At 43.7% G+C, this 13,322-nt stretch overlaps 1 protein-coding gene across 1 annotated transcript in view; it reads right to left on the minus strand.

The window, feature by feature from the left end:
• Nucleotides 1-10,962, minus strand: part of LOC145537822 (uncharacterized) — a 236,423-nt gene extending 225,461 nt beyond the window's left edge. The window contains exon 1 of the mRNA XM_081568714.1: nt 10,636-10,962. The gene's annotated coding sequence lies outside the window, so the exon portion shown is untranslated. The remainder of the gene's footprint in view (nt 1-10,635) is intronic.
• Between the last annotated feature and the right edge of the window lie 2,360 nt (nt 10,963-13,322).

Raw genomic sequence — 13,322 nt, forward strand, 5'->3', positions numbered from 1 at the left:
CCATGGGATTCTCCAGGCAAGAACACTGCAGCGGATTGCCATGCCCTCCTCCAGGGGATCTTCCCAACCCAGGGATCGAACCTGAGTCTCTTGAGTCTCCTGCATAGGCAGGTGGGTTCTTTACCACTAGCAGCACCTGGGAAGCCCAGAAGCGAGTACACTTCCTAATTATTCAGGTCGCCCCTGTGGAATCCAGCCCCAGGGTGCATTTTTGGAAGATAGCCTGTAACTAAGCAAGTGGGATGAAAGAAATCATAGAAACAGGTCAGGTTTTAAAAATTAAATTTTATTCTGTGGGTTCAGGGAAGCTAAACCAGCACAAAATGAAATCCTAGGCCAAAAAAAAAAAAAAGTATTGGAAAATGAAGTTTTAGCGCCAGGGGAAATATCAGAAAATGACTAATGTGATGAAGAAAACCACAGCTCAGATGAGAGAGTGGGGCAAGAAAAAAGGAATGGAAATCACTACTCAAAAATGTACGACCTAGTCTTCAATAATGAGTAAACTGTAAACAGGAAACTGCTGTCCCCTGTGTATGTTGTGGTTACAAAGAGAGAGAGACAGTACTGACGAGTAAGAGGAAACAGATCATACAAAAGAGGTGATTGTATTTGTCAAGCTGGGTGATATTTTGGCTACATAGGTGAGCCCTGGAGAGGTTTCCTGTCATTGGGCCTCTGTCAGACAGCTCTGTTACCTGTGGTTAAAGATGGTCTGGCCTCCCAGGTGACTCAGCAGTAAAGAATCCACCTGCCAATGCAGGAGATGCAGGGGATGTGGTTTCAATCCCTGGGCCATGAAGATTCCCTGGAGAAGAAAACGGCTACCCACCCCAGTGTTCGTGCCTGGAGAATCCCATGGACAGAGGAGCCCAGCGGGCTACAGTCCATGGGGTCATAAAGAGTCGGACACGACTGAGCATGCAGTCTTTTGCACCAGTAGTGTGCTGGTCTCAGCAAAGAACAAATACATCTCTTTTCCTTTTAGACAGTGAAAGTGAAAGTCAGTCGTGTCCGACGCTTTGCGACCCCATGGACTATATAGCTCAAGGAATCCTCCAGACCAGAATCCTGGAGTGGGTAGCCTTTCCCTTCTCCAGGGGATCTTCCCAATCCAGGGATTGAACCCAGGTCTCCCGAATTGCAGGCCGATTCTTTACCCGCTGAGCCACAAAGGAAGTCCTCCGTTTAGACAGATGGTGAATAAATGGAAACAGTGTCAAGTTTTATTTTCTTAGGCTCCAAAATCACCATGGATGGTGACTGCAGCCATGAAATGAAAACACGCTTGCTTCTTGGAAGGAAAGCTATGACAAACCTGGACAGTGTATTAAAAAGCAGAGACATAACATTGCTAACAAATGTCTGTCTAGTCAAAGCTGTGGTTTTTCGGGTAGTCATGTGTAGATGTGAGAGTTAGACCATAAAGAAAGCTGAGCGCCAAAGAATTGGTGCTTTTGAACTGTGATGTTGGAGAAGGCTCTTGAGAGTCCCTTGGACTGCAAGGAGATCCAACCAGTCCATCCTAAAGGAAATCAGTTGTGACTATTCATTAGAAGGATGGATGCTGAAGCTGAAGCTCCACTACTCTGGCCATCTGAGGTGAAGATCCATTTCACTGGAAAAGACTCTGATGATGGGAAGATTGAGGGCAGGATGAGTAGGGGGTAACAGAGGATGAGACGGTTGGATGGCATCCCTGACTCAACGGAATGAGTTTGAGCAACCTCGGGGAGATGGTGAAGGACAGGGAAGCCTGGCGTGTTGCAGTTGGTAGGGGTTGCAAAGAGTCAAACACAACTGAGGGACTGAACAACAACCCTTAGAACCGCCTTGATATCTCACCTGAGAAATGTCCAGGGATCTTAGAACCTGATATCTAGAAGAAGATTTTGGTAAGAGTAACAAATCCAACCAAGTCTGTCCGTGGGGTTGGAAGAGGCAGACGTGAGTGAGCAACTAACATTTCACTTCATGGCCAGCTTTGACCAAAGATAGTTAAGACTTTCCTGTGTCTTGACACTCCTGGTGACCTTGTTGAATGTTTTGTATTCTTTTGATAACCAGGAGGGAAACATTTGGGAAAATGCTTCTCGTCCTTAGGGTTAATCCTTCAAACAGTCCAAGGTGGGTTAGAAAGACTTGTGAACTATTGAACGTGACAACACGGGGAACAGTTTTGCACAGAACACTCATGTTTCATATCAGCTATTTGTACATTGCGACTCTTTGAGGGTCCAAAAAGATGCATTTGATATCATCTGTATTCGTCTACTTTGCTTCTACCCTTCTGTTTGACAGTTGGACTCTTTTTGTCTCTGTCCTCCATTCTCTGTGACTTCCTTCACGTTCTATTTTTTTTTTTAAACCATTCTCTTCCAATTTCCAGATTTTTTCTTAGACACTTCTAAACTATGTTTAATTCTGATTATCAAAGTATATTGGGCTTCCCTCATCGCTCAGTTGGTTAAAGAACCTGCCTTCAATGCAGGAGACCCCGGTTCGATTCCTGGGTTGGAAAGATCCGCTGGAGAAGGGACAGGCTACCCACTCCAGCCTTCTTGGGCTTCCCCTGTGGCTCAGCTGGTAAAGAATCCACCTGCAATGTGGGAAACCTGGGTTCCATCCCTGGGTCGGGAAGATCTCCTGGAGAAGGGAAAGCCTACCCACTCTAGGATTCTGACCTGGAGAATTCCATGGATACAGTCCATGGGGTCCATGGGGTCGCAAAGAGTCAGACAAGACTCTTTTTTTTAAAACCATTCTTTTCCAACTTCCAGATTCTTTCTTAGACACTTCTAAACTATGTTTAATTCTGATTATCAAAGTATATATTTTAAAAAAAATAAGATCTGTAGCTTTTCTTCCTGAGATATCAATTTGGCTCCCTTTCAGATTTATTAAAACCATCCATGGGGTCACAAAGAGTCGGACACGACTGAGCAAATGAACAACAATATCATCTCGGTTTAATTCTGCCTTCTTCTGTGTTAGTTCTTTTTTTTTTGATGAGCCTATCATATTTTTAGCAATTAATCACTGTAATTACCATAGTGATTATCACCTTGTATTACAGAATAAGGGTACATGATTACACCAGGAAAGATCTTTCGAGTAGCTCACTCAGGTCTGACTTTGCACCTCAAGCATAAAACCTAATGGAAAGTTCTATGTGCAAACTTTTAATTTCCGTGTCTGATGCCTTGAGTCAGGCTATTATCACAGACTAGAATCTCTTTGCCTCATTTTTTTTTTATTGATATCTTCACTTGCCTGTCATCTTTAGATGAAATGCCCACACCCTGAAGAATTTATACCCACATCCTCCAAGGTTTAATTCATTGCTTCCTTTCTCCTTTAGTGTACCTAGTATGTCTATTTCTTTTCCTATTTTTTTGGCCACACTGAACGACATCTCGGGATCTTGGTTCCCCCAACCAGGCATCGAACCCATGTCCCCTGCAGTGGAAGCACAGGATCTTAACCACTGGACCCCCAAGGAAGTCCCTAAGATGTCTATTTTTATAATTGGTTTCAACTCACCATTTATATATGACATCCTCACCGTACATGGACCAATCAGAGGAAGAAAGTACACAGGGTTTTTCTCTACTTGTCCACTAAACACAAAACTTTCCACACAGCAGAGTCTCAAGTGTTAGATGAATTGAATTCTAAGGCAAATAAATTCTTTTTGAAGGTGTTTAGGTATAATCTTAACCTTAGAGGATTTCAATATTTTGAGTTGGAATAGGCAACAACAAAAGAACAGAACATGATCTTTTTCGAGAGGCATCTAAATATTTCCTCATCCAAATACCAAATACATAATTAAAACAGATTAAATTATATATGCTTTGAAATATTCACGTGGCAGAGACAAAGCTAGTATTTTCTCAAAAATTAAAGGGAGGAAGGTTGGGAAATCAACAATATAAAGAGACGAAAAATAATTTTGTCATCAAATGAATTCATTTCAAGAAGCAAAACAACTCTGTTGGAATTTTTAACACTTTGCCCCCTCCTTGCTTTAGGTGATGGGATTGCCAGTAGTGTGGGTTCACACCAAAGGTCATTTTACTTAGAAATTAGTATGGCTTTGTGCCAAAAAGGAAAATGTGCGTGATGAAAATGAAAGTAAAAATAAACAAAAGGGACCTAATCAAACTTTCAAGCTTTGGCACAGCAGAGGAAATCACAAACAAAGCAAAAAGGCAATCTATGACCTGGGATAAAATATTAGCAAATTATGTGACTGAGTAGGGATTGATTTCCAGAATACACAAACAGTTCATACAACTCGACAACAAAAAAATTGGAGTAAGATCTAAGGGGACATTTCTCTAAGGACGACATACAGATGGCCAAGAGGCACATGAAAGATGCTCAACATCACTAATTATGAGAGAAATGCAAATGACAACTATAATGAGATATCACCCATACCATTCAGAATGGCCATCATCAAAAAGTCACAAATAACAAATACTGGAGAGGGTGTGGGGAAGAGAACCCTCCTATCCTGCTGGGAGGAGTAGCAGAGCCAGTATGGAAACACATATGGATTTTTTAAGAAAATCTGGGCTTCCCTCATAGCTCAGTTGGTTAAAGAATCCGCCTGCAATACAGGAGACCCTGGTTCAATCCCTGGGTTGGGAAGATCCTCTGGAGAAGGGAAAGGCTACTCACTCCAGTATTCTGACCTGGAGAATTCCATGGACTATATCATCCATGGGGTCGCAAAGAGTCAGACACGACTGAGCGACTTTCACTTCACTTCACTAAAGACAGAGCTACAATACTATCCTCTAATCCCACTCCTGAGTATATAACTGGACAAAATCTTAATTCAGAAAGACATATGCACCCCAATATTCACAGCAGAAATATTTACAATAGCCAGGACATGGAAGAAACCTAAATGTCCATTGACAGATGAATGGATAATGATCTATCCATGGGATTCTCCAGGCAAGAATACTAGAAGGGGTTGACGTGCCTTCCTCTAGGGGATCTTCCCGGACCCAGGGATGGAATGCGCATCTCTTAAGTCTCCTGTATTGGCAGACAGGTTATTTACTACTAGGGGCATCTGGGAAACTATATCCCACGGACAGAGGAGCCTGGTGGGCTACAGTCCATGGAGTCGCAAGAGTCGGACACAACTAAGCTACTAAACCACCACCACACACACACACACACACACACACACACACACACACACTACTAAGCCATAAAAAAAGAACAAAAGAATGCCATTTGCAGCAACATGGATGGACCCAGAGATTATCATACTAACTGAAGTAAGTCACAGAAAGACAAATATCATACGACAGCACTCATGTGTGGAATCTGAAAAGCGAAAGTCACTCAGTCTAATCCAACTCTTTGTGACCCCATCAGCTGTGGCCCTCCAGGCTCCAGGGGATTCTCCAGGCAAGAATACTGGAGTGGGTAGCCATGCCCTCCTCCAAGAGAATCTTCCCGACCCAGGGATCAAACCCCGGTCTCCCTCACTGTAAGTGGATTCATTACCATCTGAGCCATCAGGGAAGCCCAAATATGGGTGGAACCTGAAATAGGGTACAAATGAACCTCTCTGTAAAGCAAAACAGACTTACATAGAGAGCAGCCTGTGGTTGCCAGGGAGAGAGGCAGGGATGGACTGGGAGTCTGAGATTAGCAGAAAGAAACTATCCTATATGGGATGGATAAACAACAAAGTCCTACTATAGAGCATAGCGAACTAGATTCAATATCCTGTGATAAACCACATGAGAAAAGAATCTTAACGAGAACACACACACACACACGTAACAATCATTTGCTGTACCGCAGAGATCAGTATATAAAATAGGAGGGATATATGCTACTGTATATATAAAATAGGTGAGATACGTACCGCCATATATAAACAAGGTGAGATACGTACCGCCGTATATAAAATAAGTAAGATACATATCACTATATATAAAATAGATAAACAATAAGGGTTCACCATATAGCACAAGAGAACTAGATTCAACATCCTGGGATAAGTCATAATGCAAAATAGACTATGAAAAAGAATATAGACATCCATTAACAAGCACTGTGCTGTACAGCAGAAATTTACACGGTACTGCAAATCAACTATGCTTCAACAAAATAATTCTGTTGAAAATCCTGAGTTTCTCTCTATGTGGGTTTCCCTGGTGGCTCAGCTGGTAAAGAATCCGCCTGCAATGCGGGAGACCTGGGTTCAATCCCTGGGTTGGGAAGATCCCCTGGAGAAGGGAAAGGCTACCTACTCCAATATTCTGGCCTGGAAAATTCCACGGACTGTATATTCATGGGGTCGCGAAGAGTCGGACACAACTGAGCGACTTTCACTTTCTCTATATATAATACTCCCCCTGCTCGAACCAAACTCTGATGAAAGACTTGCCTCAATCACTGCATCGCTCTTGATTGATGACGCGGAGAGAAGTAAAAACACATAAAATTATCAGTTTCTGTCCATCTACCCTCTACGCCTTTTTCCTTCCTTTCTCGTTTCAACTTCCACAGCAATTGTTGATTCCCGAGTCTCAGCTCCTGACAGTGACAGAGGATTCATGGGTCACAGATCTTTGTGGTGATCCACCTTTTTAACAGCAGAAAATATTTTCTTTTCTTCTTTATTTATGTGTTTGGCTCCAGTGGGATCTAGTTGTCTGACCAGAGACAGAACCCAAGTCTCCTGCATTGGGAGTTCAGAGCCTTAGTCTCTGGACCACTAGGGAACTCCCCACTTTCTTTTAAAAGATACAAATATTACTTAAGAGACGTCTGCAAGAAATAGCAGGGTGTTTTTTCCCCCCAGGAAAGAAACAGAATAAAACTTCCAATATGAGCATCTTATCATTGTTGATTCTGAATAAATAAATATCTAAGTGTGTGCTTTGATATATAAATATGCTTTTATAAAACCAGATAGATAAGACATAATGTGCTTTAGTTCTCGAACGTTAGCATGGTCAACAGGCGCGCGCGCGCGCGCACACACACACACACACACACACACACATAAATTCTTATTGTTGACATGAACTGAAAAATAAACAAAACTATGTGGATATATAGGCTCTTTTCCTTGCTCATATTTTCGAAAAACACCATCAAATCCATTGCCTTAGGAGGCGAAAGGGTTGTTGGACAAAAGGTTCCATCACTGCTCTCTGCCTGCGTAATTTCATACCCCATGTCATTACCTATTTATGTACAGATTGTGGAATTGTCACTGGCTGGTCTTCCTACTTCAGTATGGAAATCTCCAAATCTCCATGACAGAGTTCAAAAGAGGTCTTTCTTATACAAAAACGTGCCTTAGAGGTAGTGCTTTCTACCCAATTTGAAATATTCTTTTATTCACTATAAAAGGGCCATGCATTTCAAGGGCAGAAAATGCCATTCAGATTTGTCAGGGAGAAAAAGTCCCTGCAGAAATGATTTCTCTGCTATTTGTGTTCATTTATGACATTTCAGGACAAAGATCATTTAAATGTGTGTTTGTGGAATTTTTAAGTTCTCATGCCTGCCATTGGCAGATGAACAGAAAAACTGACTAATCAGACCGAGGTCATTCTCTGCCTAACCTAGGATCATTAAGAAAAAAAAAAAAAAAAAGCAATAATTGAAAGCTGATGAAGAGAACATCGCTAAGGAAATCAACCCCGAATATTCATTGGAAGGACTGATGCTGAAGCTGAAATGCCAATCATTTGGCCACCTGATGCAAAGAACTGACTCATTTGAAAAGACCCTGATGCTGGAAAAGATTGAAGGTGGAAGGAGAAGGGGATGACAGAGGATGAGATGGCTGGATGGCATCACATGGACACGAGTTTGAGCAAATTCTGGGAGATGGTGAAGGACAGGGAAGCCTGGCGTGCTGCAGTCCATGGGGTCGCACAGAGTCGAACACGGCTTGGTGACTGAACAACAACAAGGTAAATTTATAATGGGACCCAGACTTCATTTTTAAGCCTCTGTCTGAGGGTGCAGATAGCATCAAACGCTTTTGCGTCCTTTGAAGAATGTAAATTGTTTCATTGCTGGCCATTCCCTGGGACTTGGTGACTCACTGTCAGGGGTCAGAGATAAGTCGTGGGGGTGTGCAGCTGAGATGAGATGAATGTTCAGTGTTGATAAAAATCCTAGGCCCTTCGTATAATGATGGCTGCATCAAACAGCTCCCCGATACAAACAGCCTCCCAGGCTCTTTGGAATCAAACAACTTCAGTCTCTTACAGGGGAAGTAATGGTCCTGCCTGACCTTTCAAGATGTGGCCACACTTCCAAATAGTATGCGGCCAGCTTTCCTGGGCCCTGGGGGAGGTTTAATTTAATGCAGCCTCCTGGAAGCAGCAAAGGTTTTCAGGATTCCATGCTGGAATTCTGCCAAACCTGTGATGCTCCGATCAGGAAAAACTAAAGGAAACTCTTAATCTTTCATACTTCTTCCCAATCTAGCATGTGTAATAGACATGGGTGCCTGGAGAAAACGGATGGGTATGGGTTCCTTTGAAATCGTTTTACTCTGCCTGCAATGCAAGAGATGTGGGTTTGATCTCTGGGTCAGGAAGATCCCCTGGAGGAGGAAATGGAAACCCACTCAGGTATTCTTGCCTGGAGAATCCATGGAGAGAGGAGTCTGGTGGGCTACAGTCTAGGGGGGGTCACAAAGAGTTGGACACGACTGAGTAACTAAATAACAATGACCATGATGTATTCAACGTGGATGAATACTGAGATGACCTGAGGATAGCACCGAGAACTGTGCTCAATACGATGTAACAACCTTGGGGAAAGAATTTGAAAACAAGAGATACACATATAACTGAATCACTTTGCTGTACACCTGAAACTAACCCAACATTGTTAATTGACTGTCAGTTCAGTTAAGTTGCTCAGTCGTGTCCGACTCTTTGTGACCCCAGGGACTGCAGCACACCAGGCTTCCCCATCCATCATCAACTGTCTAAAATAAAAAAGTTTAAAAAATATATTACAATAATAATGAGATGACTTGTAAGAGTACTTTGTTGCATGTGGGCCACTCTGATCAACAGAGCCCTTTTCTAATCAGCCTCCCGTGCCCGGGAAAATATTGGGATGTCACTCCTAATGCATTATTAGCAAGTTTCCTTGGTTTTCATCCGAGTTTCCCTCAGTCATATGGAAATACTTGCCTTTGTTCTCTATTTCTGCTTCTTACCCAGGATGCTGCTGCTAAGTCGCATCAGTCGTGTCCGACTCTGTGCGACCCCATAGACGGCAGCCCACCAGGCTCCTCCATCCCTGGGATTATCCAGGCAAGAACACTGGAGTGGGTTGCCATTTCCTCCTCCAGTGCATGAAAGTGAAAAGTGAAAGTGAAGTCACCCAGTCGTGTCCGACTCTTCAAGACCTCATGGACTGCAGCCTACCAGGCTCCTCCGTCCATGGGGTTTCCCAGGCAAGAGCTCTGGAGTGGGGTGCCATATTCCTCTCCTTAAAATTAATGATGGGAATTAATTCTTGGGAATTTTGTGGCAACTCGTGAATAGATACAGATTTAGATGTACATATACAAATAGGTGGCTCAGATGGTAAAGAATCTGCCTGCAATGCAGGAGATGCAGGTTTGATCTCTGGGTCAAGAAGATCCCCTGGAGAAGGAAGAACCCACTGCAGTATTCTTGCCTGGAGAACTCCGTGGACAAAGGAGCCTGGTGGGCTACAGTCCACTGGGTCGCAAAGAGTCAGACACAACTGAGTGACTAACACTTGGGATTCCCAGGTGGCACTAGTGGTAAAGAACCCGCCTGCCAATGCAGGAGACATGAGAGACCCAGGTTCGATCCCTGGGTCGGGAATATTCCCTGGGGGAGGGCATGGCAACCCACTCCAGTATTCCTGCCTGGAGAATCCCAGAGACAGAGGAGCCTGGTGGGCTACAGTCTGTGGAGTCGCAAAGAGTCAGACGTGACTGAAGCAACTTAGCAGGCACGCACACATACAAATATTAGGTTACATGCACAGAGACGCACACAGAATCTGGGGTAAACCACCCAACCAATGCCAACTGCAAACGTTTCCTCCCCTACAATCCCATCTCCATCAAAAGTCTCACCTGCTGTAATCCCACCAAGCTCCCCACCTCCACCATAGAAAAAGGCCCACATCACTTACGTTAAGACGGAATCACCCACTGTTTGCCTTGCTCAGGACCTCAGGCTTGTCAACAGAGCTGCGGTAGGTTCCCTAATTTTTCCAAATTTGCAGTTTATCCCACGAATAATTGGGCAAACCATGATGGTGTATGCCTACAGCGAATATGATGGGATATGTCAATTATACCTCAACTACACCAAAAAAAGAGTACAGGTACTGAAATCTAAGCTAGAGCCTTCCGGCTCAATCTCTCTTCATTCAGAAAGATTCTAATGAGCTTCTCATGTGTGCCATGTGCTTCTTTGAGTTCCATAGGTGAATTAGATGACTAAAATTTCAGCTGATCCTTTCCTAATTGTATTCGGGAAGACAGGAAGTAAGAACGCAATTACAGTGTGGTTTAAGTTCTACAGTGGGAGAAGCATGGATTTCACAGAGGGCTACCAACTCATGTATTACCTGAGCGGATTTGTTGCTGTTCAGTCGCTCAGTCGTGTCTGACTCTTTGCAACGCCATGGACTGCAGCACGCCAGGCTTCCCTGTCCATCACCAACTCCCAGAGCTTGCTCAAAGTCATGTCCATCACTCAGTGATGCCATCCAACCATCTCATCCTCTGTCGTCCCCTTCTCCTCTCGCCTTCAATCTTTCCCAGGATCAGGGTCTTTTCCAACAAGTCGACTCTTGGCGTCAGGTGGCCAAAGTACTAGAGTTTCAGCTTCAGCATCAGTCCTTCCAATGAATATTCAGGGTTGATGTCCTTCGGGATTGACTGGTTTGATCCACCTGAGTGGACAGAAGAGAGAAATTATCATTTATGCTCACATACATTTATTCTAATCCAGGCACTCATCCCATTGTAGAGGACCCCTACCATGACTTTGTTTAAATCTAATCATCCCTGCTACAATAAATACCACCACATGGAAGGTTAGGGCCTCAACAATATGAATTTGAGACATACTCAGTCCATAACATGTATATATCTAGAAACATTGTGTGTATATATATATATATATATATATATACACACAATGTATATGAGCCATGTATACCTAGATAAATTGTCTTTACTCACATATATATTATATTCATAAAGCTTTATGTATAATATATATATATTGACTCCACACTCCTAATGCCATTGCCGTGGAGAAGTAACGTCTTCTTTAAGTCTGAAAAGCTACATAAGATTTTCATTAATAAACACCTAACATCTTTTTGCTACATGAAAGATAACTTTTAAATTGAATCCATATTATAATTCTATCATTTATTAATTCTAGCTAATTGCAGGCCTTTTTGATCTTTGATACTCCAAACAGTAAAATAAGCATGTTATATTTAATTATATGTATAATTATATACATTATTATGCTATAATTGTATACATTATCTATCAATCATCTATATAGTCATCGTTTATATCTACCCATCTATCTATCTTCTTTATCACCTATCTACAAATCCATCTGTATCTATCAGTCCATCTATCTATCAATCCATCTATTTCTATCAATCCATCTATCTGCTTGTATATCTGTCTATTCCAGGTGGCACAATGGTAAAGGATCCAACTGCCAGTGCAGGAGATGCAAGAGGAGAGGGTTCAATCCCTGAGTCGGGGGGATCGCCTGGGGAAGGAAATGGCAACCCACTCTAGCATTCCTGCCTGAAAGATCCCATGGACAGAGGAGCCTGGCACACTACAGTCTGTGGGGTCTCAAAGAGTCAGACACAACTGAAGTGACTGATTCCTATGTACCCATCTATCCATCCAACACTCCATCTCCTCTGTGTATCTGTCGATGTATCCAGCATGCGTCCATTCATTCTTATCTATCGGCCATACGCATACACACCAGCTGCCTAAAGAAAATTCACACTCAGAATGATTGTCTATTTCTTCAGCAGCCAAGTGTCCCAGGAAAGATTTCTGCAAAACCTGGAGAGTGTTTGTGACATTCTGACCCAAACTACAGGGAACATGAACACCAGAAGCCATCTGAGGCTTCCTGAGGGCCCCTCCGAGAACTCAACGGCCTTTGCAATCTGGACGGACACTAAGAGAGGAGAGTCCATCTCCCGGTCAGGAGAAACGCGCCCATTTGGAGACCCTGGGCAGAGAAAAACCAGACAGGAGTCCTTCTGTTTGTATGTGCTACGTTGTGCTTCAGCCCTGTCCGACTCTGCAAGCGTACGGACTGCAGCCCGCCAGGCTCCTCTGTCCACGGGGATTCCCCAGGCAAGGATACTGGAGTGGGCTGCCATGCCCTCCTCCAGGGGACCTTCCAGGGGATGTGCACTGCAGGGTCTCAGCTGGGAACAAAGCTCTGATTCGCAGGGCTGGTTCCTCTTCATGTCCTCCTTACACCGAGGCTGCTTCGGGGGAAGTGGCAGCTGGATTTATTTATGAGGAAGCAGTAAATGATGTTTCCAGGCCGTACTAGCACAGCCATGCTACTCGGTAAATAAAACGCAGCTTTGCTTGCCTCTTACCTTGCGGGACTAACAGCTACCAGAGGCTCGCAGAGTATATTCCTCCCAGGACCGATGGCTCTCTGGAGGCTGGCAGAGTTCTCTCCAATTTCAACCATGAGGAATTATATTCCAGATTTGACGACGGGAATCTAGACTATTGTCCTCTTGAAATAATGGCCTAGATGACGAGAGTCGGTGTTGTAACTCTGTCTCTAGTTAGAAATAAAACCGCTTTCTCCTTCTGGCTGATTTCACCCTGTCCAATAGGCTTTAGATTCACACACCTCACAAGGACTGACTCAACGCCCGTGTATAGCGTCTAGAGACATTGTACCCATGAGGTGGTAGCCATGGTGTGTATTTGCAGGTCAGCAATGGAGATGGAGACAAAGTCAACAGACTTGTGGGCACCGTGTCGGAGGGAGAGAGTGGGACGAATTTAGAGAGTAACAGGGAAATACATACATCTCCGTCTGTAAAACAGATCAGTTCAGTTCAGTTCAGTCGATCAGTCGTGTCCGACTCTTGGCGGCCCCGTGGACCGCAGCACGCCAGGCCTCCCTGTCCATCACCAACTCCCGGAGTTTACTCAAACTCATGTCCATGGAGTCAGTGATGCCATCCAACCATCTCATCCTCTGTCGACCCCTTCTCATCTCACCTTC

The sequence above is a fragment of the Giraffa tippelskirchi genome, chromosome Y (genome assembly GCF_054371585.1).
Source record: "Giraffa tippelskirchi isolate mGirTip1 chromosome Y, T2T-mGirTip1v1.2.pri, whole genome shotgun sequence".
In the NCBI taxonomy this organism is placed as follows: Eukaryota; Metazoa; Chordata; class Mammalia; order Artiodactyla; family Giraffidae; genus Giraffa; species Giraffa tippelskirchi.